The sequence below is a fragment of the Tamandua tetradactyla genome, chromosome 24, assembly GCF_023851605.1.
Source record: "Tamandua tetradactyla isolate mTamTet1 chromosome 24, mTamTet1.pri, whole genome shotgun sequence".
In the NCBI taxonomy this organism is placed as follows: Eukaryota; Metazoa; Chordata; class Mammalia; order Pilosa; family Myrmecophagidae; genus Tamandua; species Tamandua tetradactyla.
In genome coordinates this window covers 40,408,449-40,424,963 of record NC_135350.1, presented here as the reverse complement: position 1 = coordinate 40,424,963, position 16,515 = coordinate 40,408,449, and the positions used below count along the sequence as shown (strand labels likewise).

At 36.7% G+C, this 16,515-nt stretch overlaps 1 protein-coding gene and 1 pseudogene across 13 annotated transcripts in view; one reads left to right on the top strand and one right to left on the bottom strand.

Annotated features, from left to right (window-relative positions):
- The window catches only part of PTPN13 (protein tyrosine phosphatase non-receptor type 13), a 240,692-nt gene that overhangs the window by 74,791 nt on the left and 149,386 nt on the right, over positions 1–16,515 (top strand). The gene's annotated exons all lie outside the window — the stretch shown is intronic.
- LOC143668529 (sprouty-related, EVH1 domain-containing protein 2 pseudogene) lies at positions 12,208–13,775 on the bottom strand (annotated as a pseudogene).

The following is a 16,515-nucleotide window of genomic DNA, read 5'->3' as shown; positions in this document are numbered from 1 at the left end:
TACAACTTCATTTCCAATTTGGATGCCTTTATTTATTTTCCCTGCCTGATTGCTCTTGCTAGAACTGCTAATATAGTGTTGTGTAATAGTGGTGACAGAGGGCATCCTTGTCTCATTCTTGATCTTGGGGGATGGCTTTCAGCCTCTTACCATTGAGTATGATTCTGGCTATGGGTTTTTCATATATGCCTTTTATTGTGCTGAGAAAGTTACCTTTGATTCCTACCTTCTGAAACGTTTTTATCAGAAAAGTATGTTGAATTTTGTCAAATGCTTTTTCAGCATCAATCAAGATGATCATATTTTTTTTCCCTTTCATTTTGTTAATGTGCTATATTACATTAACTGATTTTCTTCTCTTGAACCATCCTTCCATTCCTGGTATAAACCCCACTTGGTCGTGGTGTATAATTCTTCTAACGTGCAGTTGGATTCAATTTACTAATATTTTGTTGAGAATTTTTGTGTCTGTGTTCATTAGGGAGATTGGTCTGGAGTTTTCCTTTCTTGCAACATCTTTACCCGGTTTTGGTATTAAAGTGATATTAATAACAGACTTCCTTAACAGCAATAATAGCATCAGAATTTGATGTAGTATCATCTTTAAAGTGCTATGAGAGCACTTCATAATTTTAAAAATGAAGAAAAAGGAAAAATTGTCAGAATATAACTCATTTGTTCCTACTGGAACAGCACTATCTAATGGTAATATAATTATAACACATATGTAATTTAAGTTTTTGAGGAACCACATTAAAAATAAAAAGCATATGAAATTATTATTATTATTATTTTTACTTTTTTATTGTATAGTATAACATATATACAAAGTAAAGAAATGAAAAGCAATAGTTTTCAAAGCACTCTTCAACAAGTAGTTACAGGACAGATCCCAGAGTTTGTCATGGGCTACCATACCATCCTCTCAGATTTTCCCTTCTAGCTGCTCTAGAATATAGGAGGCTAGAAGGCTTAAATATTTTTTATCATCACAATCGAAATTTTTTCCTTCTTTTTGTGTGAACAATAACATATATGCAAAAAACCTATACATTTCAAAGCACAGTACCCCAATTAGTTGTAGAACAGATTTCAGAGTTTGACATGGGTTACAATTTCATAATTTTAGATTTTTACTTCTAGCTGTTCTAAGATACTGGAGACTAAAAGAGACATTAATTTAATGATTCAGCATTCATATTCATTTGTTAAATCCTATATTCACTATATAACTGCACCATCACTTTGATCCTTCAATCCCTCTCTTTAGGGTATTTGGGCTGTGGCCATTCTAAGCTTTTCATATGGAAGGGTCTGCCACTAATATGGGGTAGGGAGATGAAACTATCTGATGTTCTAGAGAGGCTGGGCCCTCTAGGTTTCAAGACTTATCTGGACCAGAGACCCATTTGGAGGTTGTAGGTTTCTGGGAAGTTACTCTAGTACATAGAACCCTTGTGGAATTTAATCTATTGCCCTAGGTATTCTTTAGGATTGGCTGGAATGGTCCTGGTTGGGGGTTGGTAGGTTATGATAGGTAGCAAGGTCTACCTGAAGCTTGCATAAGAGCAACTTCCAGAGTAGCCTCTTGACTCTATTTGAACTCTCTTTGCCACTGATACTTTATTAATTATACTTCTTTTCCCCCTTTTGGTCAGGATGGAATTGTTGATCCCCTGGTGCCAGGGCTGGATTCATCCCTGAGAGTCATCTCATACATTACCAGGGAGACTTCAGATGAAATTATTTAAAATAATATTTCTAATATCTCAAAAAAATTTCAATATGAAAAAGTATTGATAAGATGTTATACAACTGTTTTTTGTACTGTCTTCAAAATACAGCATGTATTTTACACTACACATCTCAATTCACACTGTAATTTCATTGAAAATATTTGTTTTATAAAATGTACAGATAAGAAAGCAGGTTAACATACCCAAATTGTTCCAAGTATACTTAAAAATATTCATTTTAAAATTTGAATTAAAATAAATCAGTTCCTCAGTTATGCTGATCATATTTTTGTTTCTTGAAACTACATGTGGCTAATTGCTACTGTATTTAACTGTGCAGATAGAATTTTATGTCTTGTCAGCTTGTGGTTCAAGAATAAAATAAAAATAAAAACATTTTCATAAAAAGGCTGAAAATATTTAGCATCAATGAACACTCATCGAAGGAATTTCAAAAAGGTATTTTTCAAGAAGGAATGATAAGAAAAAGATGAAATCAACATGAGGGTAAATTTAAACAAGCTTTGGTTGTATAAAGCAAGAATAATAATGGTGGCAAATTTTTAAATTTTTGAATAAATTTTTCTTACACAAATTGAATAAATTCAATTTCCTACACAAATTGAATGATAATGTTTAAGACTCTTGTATGTAACAGAAGTTAAAAGCAGTCTTAGGATTTTGTTTGTGTTTGGAAAAATAGTAGAGAGTTTGCATAGTCCAATATCCTTAAACTTTATAAAGATAATCTCAGAAAACTAAAAGAAGGAAAAAATATAAAAATTCCAATGTGGTAAAACTAAGGGGGATCAAGTAATTCCTCTCATGAGAAGGAAGGCAGAGCACTGAATCTCAGATTGACTTCCTGTATGTTTTTTTTGTTTCACTTTTTAAGGTTTTACTGAAGATATAGAAAAGTTTAATGGATAAAAGCTTTTGAGTAAATCTTTGTGCAGTTCATGTAGCTTTTTAAAAAGACCAACTTCTTATTAGTTCCTTTATATTACATTCCTAATTACCTACAATCATAATTTTGTTGATTAAGGTGGTGAATCAGTTGTCTTTCACATGCTACATCTTGCCCTGCATTCTGGGACCAGAATTAACAGGTCTTTCAAGTTAAATGTGTTTGAACCAGATAAAATTACCCCATTTGCTCCCTGGAGACAAACTATAAAGCATGAAACTAATTTAATATCTAGCATTCTTAATGTACATGGTTTGACAAGAACATGAATCACTCACAGTAAACCACCCCTCCCCCCAATATACACTCAGTATATATAAAATAATTTGACTTGCGATTAGTTTGACTCTAGATGTTAATAGATAGCCCATTTTATAAATGTAAAGAGTCATACATTTAATGGAGAAAGTTGCTACAGGTCATGCTCTATAGCCCCATCCTTAACATCCTTGTTGATAAGTGTAATTTTACACATAATATTTGTTGCTTTAATTTTTTACTTACAGCAATTTTAAAAAATATTTAAAATATATATCTTACTTGTCAATTCTTGCTTACCAAGGGGTTAACCATTGTTGTGATTTATATCACACGGATTAGTTTTACCTGTTTTTGAAGATCATGTACATAGAGATAGAGTCATACAAGGTGAACTCTTTTGTATCTGACTTCTTTCACACAATGTTTTTACTCTGAGATTTATCCATATTATATGACTAAGCTTTTTAAAAAAAACTAATTTGAATTGTTCTCAATTTTTTTTCTCAAATATGAAAATTCAAAGGGGACTTGATACTTTGTATCATTTAGTAATAAGGTTTTTAATTCTTGTTGTTAAGTATCCTAATATTTCTTTCAAAATTTGAGTAGTTTACCATTAAAATAATGTTTTTTTCCCCCTTCTTTTCTCTTTGAGAAAGATAAGTTCTCTACAATTGAATCAGGGCAATGATATCTGAAGAGCATCAGAGAATGGCATTAGTGATCAGAGAAATGTTTTTCATAAGTTCCTCCAGGTCATGGGTATGTGGAATTATGTCTCTTGAAACAAAGCCAGTCCCTATTTGGCAAATAAATTTGTTTTCTTGTATAATATAATATAATATATATACAAAGCAAAGAAAGAAAAAGCAATTTTCAAAGCACTTTTCAACAAGTAGTTACAGGACAGATCCCAGAGTTTGTCATGGGCTACCATAACATCCTGTCAGATCTTTCCTTCTAGCTGCTCCAGAATACCAGAGGCTAGAACGAATATATATATATTTATCATCACAATTGGCTTTTTTTTTCTTTTTTGTCAAAAACAACATATATACAAAAAAGAAATGAATTTCAAAGCACATGCAACAATTAGTTGCAGAACAGATTTCAGAGTTTGGTATGGGTACTACAATTTTAGGTTTACTTCTAGTTGCTCTAAGATACTGGAGACTAAAAGAAATAATCAATATAATGACTCAACACTCATACTCATTTGTTAAACCCTAACTTCTCTGTATAAGTCCACCATCACCTGTCATCTTTCTCCCGCTCTTTAGGGGTATTTGGGTTATGCCCGTTCTAACTTTTTCATGTTGAAACAGTCTGACAATAATATGGGATAGGGGGATGGAACTAGTTGATGTTCTGGAGAGGCTGGCCAGCCCCTCTGCATTTCAGGACTTATCTGGTCCAGAGACCCATCTGGAGGTTGTGTGGTTTTAGAAAGCTACCCTAGTGCATGGAACCTTCATAGAATCTTATATATCGCCCTAGGTGTTCTTTAGGATTGGCTGGAATGGTTTTGGTTGGAGTGTAGCAATTTATGGTAGGTAGCAGTGCCTAACTGAAGTTTGCCTAAGAGTGACCTCCGGAGTAGCCTCTCAACTCAATTTGAACTCTCTCAACCTCTGATACCTTATTTGTTACACTTCTTTTCCCCCTTTTGGTCAAGATGGCATTGTTGATCCCACAGTGAAGGAGCTGAGTTTATTACCTAAATTTTGTATTCTCTTTTTTTCTCTCCTGCTTTGTACAGATAACAGAGGTGGAAAAGTAAGATCTCTTTTTGTTTTTTTTTTATTTTTTTTAAAAATATAACAACAAACACAAACATTCTTAATATATGATCATTCCATTCTACACATATAATCAGTAATTCACAATATCATCAGATAGTTGCATATTCATCCTCATGATCATTTCTTAGAACATTTGCATCAATTCAGAAAAAGAAATAAAAAGAAAACAGAAAAAAACTTCATATATACCATACCCCTTACCCCTCCCTTTCATTGATCGCTAGCATTTCAATCTACTAAATTTATTTTAACATGCAAGATCTCTTTTAACTTGCAGCTTTGTCTGTACCTTGGAAAAAAAAAACCTATCCCACATCTTCAAAAGGGACTTTAGGGTGCATGGGTGGTTCAGTGGTAGAATGCTTGCCTTCCATGCGGGAGACCTGGGTTTGATTTCTAGACCATACACACCCCAAGAAATAAAAATAAAAGGGAATTTACTGTAAAATTTATTTTTATTGCAAATTACCTCAGTTATGGCTTTTTTAGCCTGGCAAAATCTATTGGCTGCTGTATGATCTACAGAGGGTGTTGTGAAGTTAATGAGCAACAGAAATGCCAGTGCTGTATGAGATTTAGCACTTGGTTCCAAAGTCACTTACACAAAAAAAAGTTAACAATAAAATCAAGTTGATGCAAAAAAAAGAAAAGAAAAAGGTAACAATAAAGTGAAGTTTCTAAATAGAGTTAACAATTCATGATTAACATTTTTGTAACTGTTTGAATAGGATGTACAAACAAAATAACATTGAAGCATTTTAAAAAAGAAATTACCTTCTAGCAAACTATTTTAAGAAGTCTGCAACATAAAATATAAATAATTATAAATATACAGAATATTTGGGCTGTCAAAATTTGGATCGTCCTTAGAGAAATAAAAGTTAGTATTCATCCCAGGACTTAGAGGTATTTAATCCTTTCCTGAGTACTATTTGTGCACTTAGTGACACATTCATGCATCTTGTAGGGTGGAAGACATCAAAGGTGCTCAAACCCAAAGGTTGAGCCGAAACAATATAGATATTTGTTAGATTTATAGAAAGCATTGGAGAAAAAACTAAATATGTAGGAAGTTCATTTGTACTTTACTTTACTTTTGGAACAAGATAGAAAAAGCCAAATATAATTTTGTTAGGTGGGTCAGGCAATTTATTTGTCAGTGTATGATATTATCCTTAGTTTGATGCAACCCAATCAACTTCCTCCTTATATATAAAGAGAAGAGCTTGTTAGATGTCACTATATTCTAGTCATTTCTGGTAGCCATTCTGTCTTTGACTTTACAATAATTTGGATAAAATAGTGACTTGTAACACCTCTGGCTTGCCATATCTCTTGTAAAATACCTCACTTGTGACCTTATCTGCATTAAGGGAGGATGTAAAGTCATATTCTATCTCATGATATCCTTAGTATCAGTTAATTGGCAAGGAAATGGAACAAGTACAAGGTCAAGAAACAACATAACTGACTTGTGAAACCATTTTCATGCCTCTAATGATGAAGTGCTCAAGAGTTGTGGTACTTACTCTTGTGTCATTGAGGTTAACGTTCACATTGGCTCTCTGGAAAACTTTAAGAAAATACTGCACAGAATCTTGTACCATGGCTCACACGAAAATCCACAATGATTTAGGAGACAGAAGACTTGTACAATTTCTTAATTCTCTCCCTCCAAAGTCAGAGACTTTGTAAACAAATCTGTTTTAACAATCATATTAGTAAAGGTGACACTTACATTATATCTACTTGAAAACATAACTAAGGGGAGAATAGAATAAAGATCCAGGGTATTCTCAAGGTGAATTATTTAGACTTCCTAGTATTTGAAAGTTGAAAGAAACTTTGGTTTTCTTCATAAGGAACTCCAGGATAATCTCTTTTTGTTACCAGTAGTCTAAACTGGTATTATTTTAGCAGAGTAGGGCAGAAAGAAACATGTGGTATACAGTTTGAATTGTAAATGAGTGATTTCTTTTCAAGTATGTTTGAATTACTTTATAGTAATGGCAGTGCACCTCATCTTTAGGGAATTCATAATGCCTAGCCTCAAACTACTTATATTCTAGAAGTAGTATATGAAAACAGAATGGCAAAAGATTTTTTTTAAAACTCAGATCTTGCAAGTGTTTTATTACCAAGTTGCAAATAGTTCTGGAATTAACCTCAAGAATCTGGCAAATACATAATATAGCAAAACTACTAGAATGCTAACTGAGGCCATACCAAGATTCCAGTGGTTGTGGTTTGGACAGGCTAATTGCATATGTTTAGCCCTTAACAAAGAAAGAGAGGAAAAAAGAGGGAGGAAGAGGGAGGGAGGGTGAGAGGGAAAGAGGCTCAGAAGGGGAGAGGGGTGAACAGAGAGGGAGGGCGGAAGGAAAATACAGAGATGTGTGTTTGTGTGGCAGTTATCATTAAGAAATTAAAATATCTTTCATCTCTTATTTTAATCAAGAAAAACTCAAAATATATCAGTGTGTAATGATAACTTTATATGATTTCATATTTTCAGAATGTTATAACTTCTAATGCAAATAAAAATTTCTAAAACTATATACTGATACATAGTTTTGATATGTGATATTCAAATAAATACAATTTTAATTTGATAATTAGCTCATTATTTACAAAGTTAATGACTAGTAAAATACCAATTTCACATGTGTACTCAATAAGTATTAATTGGCTTGATTGTTAAATTTTAAACCAATTGTTCTTGGAGGGGCTCTTTGCTAATTAGTATCACCATTTGTTCCATCCTAGCTGTCTAAGAGCCTGGGTGGGCATAGCCCTAAACCCAGACAGCATGCTAGGCAGAGAGTTAGGCATGAATTTCATTGGTAATTACGAACAAGAGACTATGTTTCCCAGTGGTGGCGATCTGAAAATAATGGAAGTCAGTATTCTGTAAATGGTACTGGCACATGCAAGGGCTTATTAGGGTTTAGCATAAGGGTGTGAGAACAGAGTTTCAGCACAGTCTTGTGATGGTATTTCGAAGTTTGTTATTAACAGTGATCAAGGGAGGGAATTTTAATGCTTTGTTTATGATACCATCTGTACATTCTTCACCCTCCCCCCTGAGGAGATCGCATGACCTTTAACTTATGTCCTGGTCATTGTAGGCAGCTGCCGGCAGCAACTTATTCTCAGTATGAAAGTGGGGCCCAGGCTCTGGGTCTCCACACCATGTAATAAATAGAACATTTATAAAAGTGGTGTTTCCAGAGGAATTTATTTTAATTAAAGAACAAATTAGTATTTTAAAACTCTTTGTATGTTAAATCGTCTGTATTACTAAGATGACATCTAGGTAAAAGATGTCAAAAAATTCCCAAAGATCTGGAATAGAACAGTTTGCGAATCAGATTTTTCTGAAACTAGAGTACTTGTTATGTGTGGTACTCTCCTTATCTTCCATTGGGAAAAAAAAGTGCTAAGTAGGTATTTTGAGGACAAACATGAGTAGTGACTTTTCTTAGATGCCTTGTTTACATCTGATGACTTTTAAAAGAAAAGCTCTATTAAATAATAATCACTTTCATATAGCACTTACTGTATACCAGGAACTGTTCTAAGTGCTTTTTTCTTTAACCACCCTAAACCTAATCTATAAGGTTAAAGCTACCTTTACAGATGAGGAAATTGGAACAAAGAGAGGCTAAGAAATCTATTTATGATCACAGCATGAACTATGAATATCAAACCTAGGATTTGAACCCAGGAATTCTGAATTCAGTCTGTGATCATAACCATTAACGATATGGCCTCTTTATTAAATCAACCTTCGTACTAAATTCTAAGTCATTCAGAATTAAAAGGAATGAAATGAAACCTGACAGTTTCTCTAATGTCTTTCCAAATGTCCCTGATGGTTTAAGGATTGGAATGATTAGCAAGGTCCAAGAGCTACTACATCATGATGTAAGTTCTTGAGGACCAAAGGCTTATAGGAATTTATAAAATGCTATTGAATGATTTGCTAAGTCAAAACATTTTTACATCATATAGTTAAAAGTCTTTGAAGAGACTATCATTATCAAAGAAAATTATTATGAATATCTTAATTCTAATCATTTACATAATTCATTTTTCAACAAGGGTTTGCTATTCTATTTCTTTTATTTTTATTTATTTCTTTGTTTGGTTGGGTTTTTTTTTGTTTTTTTTTTGGCATGCAGGTTCCAGGAATCTGGCCCGAGTTTCTGGTGTAGCAGGTGAGGATTCTGCCACTGAGCCACTATTGCACAGCCCTCTATTTCATTTTATATTAGAGAAATGGAAGTTTTTAAAAGTAGTAGCAAAACTCATGAAGCATTAATAAATTGTGAATTTGGAATCAACTTGTAGCATGCACTAGCATTTCTAGTGAACCTTAAATAATTTGTTACAAAAGTGCATTGTTAAGAAAATGTTAAAAACATGGGAGAAATGTTCACAGTCATTTTTTTTCCTGTTTCAGTGTTATGCCAGACCATTGATTTAACATTGTACAAGTTTTTAAGCACAAATCTTAAATGAACTGAATTTTTTTAGAGAATTCTGTATTATAGAGTGACTTCATCAAATTCTTCATAATTCTTAGAATGATTTCCCAGTGCTTTATTCTGATCATTTTCTCTTACTATGTTGTTTCTCAGTTATAATCATTTCCCTAATGTTTTATACCATAAGTAAAAGGCAAAACAACAAAAACAAAATATAAAATTAAGGGGGCAATGACAAGATCCCTCAGGAAGAAAATATTGTGGACATTAAGTGATCCATGGGTCGTTTAGTTTAAGAGAACATTGGAAGGAAGCTCTAAGAGTTTTCTTTGCATATCAAATTTCTGCTTATTTCTAATTTTGCCTCTGTGGTCTGCTGGTAACAACGTCTATAAATAGAATCATTTAATCACTGGAAGCAGTTCATATGGATGATTTACTCTCCCATAATAATAGCATTCTTGAGTACAATCATCACACAATTAAAACATTATAGGACATAAAATTGCAAGCCTTTGAAATCCCCTTTTTTGGTGTTGATGGGATGTGTTTCCTTTTTGGTGTTTGATGGAATGTGTTTATATTTACGTGGTACAGTTTAATGGCTACATTGGTCATACATATTAGAAGCCATAAAGAAGTTAAGAACTAAAATGTACATCATATACTTGTATATATGTTTTTTACTCAGGTAAAAAGGTTTATTATAAAAGCAGTACACCGTGGTTTTTATTGTACAGATAAAGAATGAATTATGGTTCAGGTACTTTAATTTGTTAATGTGAGCAAATAGCTTGGGGTTGAGGGAAGCTTCCAGCACAATCTTTTGCTTAATGTTTCATTACCACAGATATAAAGATAAAATCTGAATGATTTCTCTCAAGTGATTGCCGTTACTATGGTAAAGCGGACTGGGAAAATACTGCACAAGATGTAGTTACATTGATGTCCCCGTGTCTATCCTTGTACCCTTAACCGCTGCTTCACAAACCATAAAAGTACATGTGGAGTAAGTTTCATTAGCATAATCTTAAAAGGGGTGGAGAAGGGCAAGGGATAAAGGAAGATAGAAAATAAAGACAACAAATAAAATCTGTGGCTGGGAAATGTATATTCTTATTGAAATAAATAGGGACACTTGAACTGAGATCTAACGAAACATACATTAGTGTTGTGCTTTGTAGAGAGTCCCTGAGGAAATGTCTCAGGGGTGTTGGGGAGGTGAGTGGAGTGGAGCAGCCAACTTTTGGAGGCTGGCTGAAGGTTGTCTGCTAGATGTTCTCCAGGCAAGGAAGAGGTTCTCTTTTTTTCCATCAATCCAGATTGACAGCTCTGTGCCCCTTTTCCATAATGAAAGGCCCAACGAGTGATTCCAACAAATGAAAACATCTACCAACTAACTCATAAGCACACTGGGCATTTACACAGATGATCTGACTAAAGAACTATCATGGGCTTTCAGATGAACGAAAACATTTCTTTAATTTAAGCGTGGCTATCATTTTCCCAAAATAATTGGCAGACTGGAAAAAAGTCCTTCTTCTTGAAGATGGATGGCCTGTGTGCAATAAAGAAGGAATGGGTGCAGGGAGGAGGGGGAGGCCAGGCCAGACCCTCAGTCGACAATTAGCACAGAAAGATCACAGTGGGAAGAGCAGCCAGCAACAGCACACCTGTGCTTGCGGTTTCCACAAGGTTCTGATTGTACTAAACTGGGTATAGGTAATTCACTGTTCGTTTCTCTTTTTTTTTTTCCACAAAGATTTGGCTTTTCCTTTCAATACATTAGAAAAAATATTGTTTCCAGCTAATTAGAATCTTCCTATATAGCAAACTGACAGGTAGAACCAGTCTGCTAACTTAACGATCTGTGTGCTCAATGCAACAAATCTGATTTTGAAATTGCAGGAGAAAGACACTTAGGCATTTGGAAGGGGTTTACAGTTGGTCTTGTTTTTTCCTAAGTATGAATGATTTAGTGACATGAAATCAAATTGAAAATAAAACCCAACCCCCAAAGTCACAAACTACATTCCTCCCCCTTAGTGTAAAAGAGCCTTGGGGTTGGGGGGTTCCTATAGTTTTGTTCGCCACAACCTTAATGTTTCTCAGGTAGAACCTGTTTTCCTAATACTGCAAATTTTTTTGAAGTCATTGCCAGATAATTTAAAAGTTCTGTTTTAGGGGTTATTGGGGAAGGTCAAGAAACCTTAAATCCCCTTTCTGTCCCTGGTCCAAGAGGATACAGTGTAGTTGAAGGAATTTTCCTGAGTCTCACAAGTTAATGTGAAGTTAAGGCTCAATTTTCAGTCATTTCCCAGTTGGATGTTTTTCATGAGTGAATAATTCTGACAGAATTTGGGGTGGACAGTAAATGATGATGGCCTGAAGACAAAAACTGCAGCTTACATGGAAAATTTGGCTTTAGAAAAGTTAAAGCGATATTGCTTTGTGATACCAGTTTGTTAACATAATATACATAATATGCTGTATATTACCTATACATAATAACTGACTGCAGGTTAAAATACTTCTGGTAGGGTTTTATTATTTTGACATCACATTTCTGCAGGAACTGATACTTGGAACAGGTAAGCTGAACCAAGAGAAAGAGTCTTGTGAGTCCTCTGAAAAATCAACTACAAAAAACTACCAAAACCCAGCAGTTTCAACTGCAGACTCCTTTGAACTGGGAGGTAGGGAAGAAAGACGGGAAATAAACACGTGTATAAGATCACAGGTTGTTGTTACTACATGAGCCTATGCCATAGGTTCCTTTCCTTAGAACTGTGTGTGTGTGTGTGTGTGTGTGTGTGACTGAGGTGGAGTAGAGAGTCTACCAGGTACGTTACCCAGGCAGGAATGATGGGGCTAAGTACCAAATTGCTAGGAAGCCTCTTGCTCTCCATGCTCCCTTGAGTGGAAGGGAGCAGGGGAGAAGGCAAGAGACTCTAAGAGAAAATTTTCCTTGTGGTTATGGATGAGGAGGAAAGGAAATTGAGGCACATGGCTGCTTTGTACTTCCTGCCACAGCATCTACCCATCATTACCCAGTGGTAGCAGGCCTGGAGAGGCAGGTAACAGCACACACAGGGGGCCAAGAAAGACATGGCAATAACAGCCATCCACCAGGGGCAAAACTTCTCATCCCTAGTGCATGCTTGCAAAGGATCTGTATAATCTCCCTCGGAGTCCGACCTACAGTGATGGAGTGTGCTGCGCGCACACCACATACGGCTCACACGATGGATGCAAGTTCCCACGGAGTTGGGAGCCTCCAGCTAGTGGCCCCGCCGGTTTTCCTCGTGGTTGAACAAGTCCCTGCGATAGACACAGCTGGAGCGCTCCTGGTCCTCGCCCCGGAAGGGCTGTGCCTTGATGATGCTGCCCCCGCAGCCTTTGGGATCCTTGCCAAGGCCAAAACCTGAGGAGTCCGTGCAGGGGTGCTTGTAGTTGAGCTTGCGAACCATGCCCTTGGCAAAGCGCACATACGAGCCAGTGTCCTCCGAGGGGTCGGGGTACTTGCTGCTCACCCGGGAGTGCTGGTAATCCTCAGAATCTATCCAGATCTCTTCCCTGGGGTCGACGCACACAATCTCTTCCTGGTCGGAGAAGCTCACGGGATGATTGGGCCTGGCGTTGGCTGTTCGAGGTGATAATGGTCTGTGAGGTTCCTGTCGTGGAGGTGGTCCACGGTGTAAATCCTTTGGTGCTCACAGGATGTCGGAGAGAAGATTGTCCGAGTAGGTTGTGCCCTCTTCTGAGAGGAATTAGGTGCCTGTAACTTGTACAAACATCATCACCAGGTCAGCTCCGTTGAGGATGGTGAAAGAAGCTGTCGCTGAGCTTCTGTAAGGTCTTGGATTGCTTTTCTCACTCCCTTGTCAAAGGTAAAAGCATCAGCAGGGCGTTGGAAAGCCCAGACTTCCTGTTATCGACCTTTCAGTGATGAAATGTTGGATTGGCTTTGATGTAGACCAAGTCCTCCCTGACATAGTGTTCCAATGCGTCTCGTCTGGTGTGCTGCTTTGGTCATTTTCTTGTTCGCCCAGATGCCTGTCCTGCCTTGGGCAGCTTTGCTTCCTTCACCTTCCTGGCCGCTCACCCCTTTTCTTCACATCTCCAGAGATTGCCTGAGTGGGGGCGGCTAGAGAGGACGGCACAGGAGGGAGGAAGGGTGACTGTAAGGAGGGAAGATGTTTGGGAGGAGTGAGCACGTCGTGAGGAGGGGCGAGGCAGGCGCGAGCTCTGGCTGGGAGTGGGTGGAGGGAGAGAGATTTGGACTGGGACAGGGGGGTGGGGATGGGAGGCGAGAAACAATTGCGCTTTAGAGCAGCAAGGACTGTTGTGAGGAGAGCAGGGTCGTGGGTGGTGCCCAGCCCAGCGCGGTGGGAGGGGGGTGGTCGGTGGCCGAGGGAGGTGCGCCTTGGAGGCAGAGCTGGGCGCCAGGTCCGAGCCCCATCTCTCAACTCACCTCATTGATTCCATATTTGATCCTCACTGCCACCTGAAATCCCATTTTTGAATATCCTCTTGTTAGCAGTTATTGAAAGATTTGGATACATTTGCTTTAAAATGCTTCCTTAAGTTAGATAAGGGGAGTAAATTAAAGACTGATTCTAGCCATGACTCTAAATTTCCTCACTTGTAGGTTTGCACCAACCCCTTGCAGTGATTTAAAGATATATTTTTTGGCTTGACTATGTTTACTCTAGAATTTAGTAATTAAATGTTATATGTCTGTTTTGGGAATTTGACAACAGTGTAGTTTGTTGCCACAGTTACTTTAATTTTATTGCATGGCATTTAAAAACCTGTTTGAGAACACTGAAAACATTTGTGTCATTTCTGTGTGTGTTTTCTAACAAGCAAAAGTATGACCCACCTTACTAATTATGTTTCCTGCTACTCTCCATCATTCCTCTACCCCAAAATTTTTTTTGTTATTTCTTATACAAAACTGACTTCATATCTTCCCTTTGGTAATTTTCTCTCTTTGGAATCTCCCCCGTAACCACAGTCAAATATACCTGTTCTGAAGTCCCATATATTAAAAATAAATTTCATTCTTTCCATTCATTGTATTTGAAGTAATTTTGCTCTCCTCTAACTTCCCTTTTGTTGTATTATCTGTTTCTCTTAGATACCTTATACTTTCTATCTTGTATTTATTTATATACGTATTTTATCTCCCCATAAGTAATATGAACTTTACTAGCAAATAACCTACAATATTGGGAAGATTGCAGTGTGATGTATAGTGCTTAAAATAATGGTCTACTAAAGATCTTCAGTAATTTTTTACCCATTGCATAAAGCAGAAAGTGGAAGATACATTTCTTGCCAAAGTAATAATAGTTATCAACCTTGGTTATGCTAGTAAATACATCTCTGAGTAATTTCAGAAAGTGATAAGGATTACTTTCACCTTCAGCAATTCCCATTCCATGCTGCCATAAATGTGGGAAAGGGGAGGGTTGGTCTATGGCCAGAGGCAGGGAGGAGGAGAGACATCAGAGCCCTTTTCTGGTGTGGGTGGACTGCCAACATCCAGGATGGCACGACAGGACATAGCATTTTGATTTCTCGATGACAGTCAAATCCCTGTATTAGCTGCAATCTTCAATAATTTAAAAATTCAAAAAGGTGACAAGTATAACAGAAATCATAATTCTGCCACCAAAATAGAGGCTGACAGGAATTCGGAGTAGAAGTTAGATTCCCTGCCACTTAACTTAGATTCACGACTGGGGAATTAGGCAGAAAGGCCAATATGAAGAGGTAAATTAAAATGATGGGGTGGAGAATAGAAGTGCTAGTGACAGGACAAGTGTGAGAGGAGGGTTACAGCACCATACTTGCTTGGAAACCCGAGAGAATCTGGAAAATAACTGAGAAGGAGCAGTCTTAATGTTGGAGTGTCCTAGGCCTCAATCTTTATTCTTCATTTTAGTTTTTATTTTTTAATTTATTATTATTTTGTTGTTGTTTTGTTTTTTACATGGGCAGGCACCAGAAATCCAACCCGGGTCTCCGGCATGGCAGACAAGAACTCTATCTGCTGAGCCACTGTGACCCCCACTAATTTATCTTTATCTTACTCATTTTTGTGGTGAGCTCATCTAGTCACATGCCTTTAAATACCAGATGCTTGGCCAGTGACTCCTAAAATATATCTCCAGTTCAGATGTTTCTCCCAAATTCTAGATTCAACTGCTTGCTTGACATCTCCACTGGAATATCTAACAGATATCTTAAATTTAATAAGTCCCAAAATAAAGTGCTGATTCCTATCCCCTCACTTCCCACCTTCCTCCCAAGCAACCTGAGCTATCTGCAGTTTCCTCTATTTCAGGTGATGATGCTCCATTCCTCCAGTTACTCTGGGCAAAACTGTGGAGTCATCCTGGCTCCTTTCTTTCCCCACTTTCCACATCCAGCCTGTCAGGAAGTTCTGTTGGCTCTACCTCTAAAATATGTTCAGTTTCCAAATACTGTGGTTGCAAGTCAATATCATCTCACACCAGATATTTTTAGTACATTAGCTTCCTAATTGGTCTGCTGGTAGTTGACAGTTTGAAAGGAATTGAGTTTAGACTTTATATTATTTGTGGCATGAAATATCAAGATTTTGAGTAATATCCTTTGGCAAGGAAAACGTTGTTCTGTCTTGTTTGAGTTCTTTTCAGGCAGGATGTGTGTCTTGTTTGTTCAATAAATATCCTAGAAGTGGTTTTTAACAGAAAATCTGTAAGGTGGCTGAGGAAGTCAACATATACCTCTGATCACGAATTATGATGATTCATTGAAACATTTTGCCATAAAGATTGTAAGCTCTGTTTTCAGAAGCCTGGTGTGGTTGGTTAGGTATGAGGACTGTAAGTCTGTAACTCGGCTTTACTGTAACATAGGATTACTAATTGATTAAAACCTATAGACACGTTTTCTTCCTTGACACAGTTATTAATGATTTTTTTATGATTCGTAAAACACAGAAGGACATATAGTTGATCTTTCAATAGACAAAGGAATGAATTTTAGCAGTTTAATCTTTTAATGACATGAGTAAAGTTTTGATGATTTTGGCCATAGGTAGAAGTTGAAAAATAAGAAAGGATGATACGGTTCTGATGAAAGTTTTTTAGAGGAAAGTATCAGTAGTATATGTTTGATAAACTGTTCCATGGACTTCTGACAATTTCTTGTGGTTTGACTGGAGGTATATACCTCATTCAGATTGCATTAGTAAATAATGACAT